Consider the following 1,016-nt stretch of genomic DNA (forward strand, 5'->3'; position numbering starts at 1 on the left):
ACATGCTTTTGAGCTCGGCCCTTTGTGACTATCCATTTACCATTAGGTGGTGGCTGAGGACAAGGTCCCTGACTCCAGAACAGAGATAGGAATACTATCTCTCTCAGTTGCTGGACTCCAGCTTTATAGGTATAATGTTAATTAGTGTGGTAACAGGTCTCCATTTATCTCTAAGTTTAGGAAGAGGACTTATGGGATTCACCACAGCAGAGAAAATTAGTAGAAGCATTAGGAGGGAATTTGAGGCTAAAACAATAGCAAAATGCAATTCCAAGTAAGAGGGTGATTTCTCATAGAGTGTGCAACTGTCCATCAAGGAGGAGGAGGGAGCAAATGATTCTGAGGATGCCTTCATAGCCTTGTGCTGCTGTGGTATTTTGAGGCAGGATAAATGCAACTTGGAACAAAGTTCACTTGACCTTGTCTTTTTATCCGTGGCTGACTTTATGGAGAAAGTACAGCCAAAATGCAACTCAAGAGAAAAGGATCCTGGGGGAAATACGGGCCCAAATGCTTGGATCTGAAGAGCTGACACCATATTACAGGCTTCTCCTAGATGAATTTGAAGAGCAAACACTTGTAAAAAGCCAGTCCAGGCTGAAGACTGCACCTCATCATGGCTGTGGACAAATACTGACAATATGGTGCTAGGAATGCTTGTGGGAGCACATTTTAGTCCATTTACACTCCTTGTGTTAAACATAAACAGTGCTTTAAGCAACATGGCTAACCTTCTCAGGTGGGTATGCATTTTCTTAACAAGACAAGCATTTAAAGACTTAACTGCAATCACAAATTTTTTTCCCTCAAAACAAGCTTTCTTACTTCAGATTTTGGAAAGTTCTCCCTGATCTTTTGCCTGTCTCAAAGCCTGATGCATACTTCTGATGGCTTATGACTTTCCTAAGTCTGATGAGACTTGGGATTTTGGGGTGTGCCTGGTGTGTTGATGCCAGCTCTTACTTCCTGGTAGTGGCTCCCCCAGATCGACCTTTACAAAGAAGCGGGTGTGGATG

Source organism: Hipposideros armiger, unplaced genomic scaffold (assembly GCF_001890085.2).
Source record: "Hipposideros armiger isolate ML-2016 unplaced genomic scaffold, ASM189008v1 scaffold_1253, whole genome shotgun sequence".
Classification (NCBI taxonomy): Eukaryota; Metazoa; Chordata; class Mammalia; order Chiroptera; family Hipposideridae; genus Hipposideros; species Hipposideros armiger.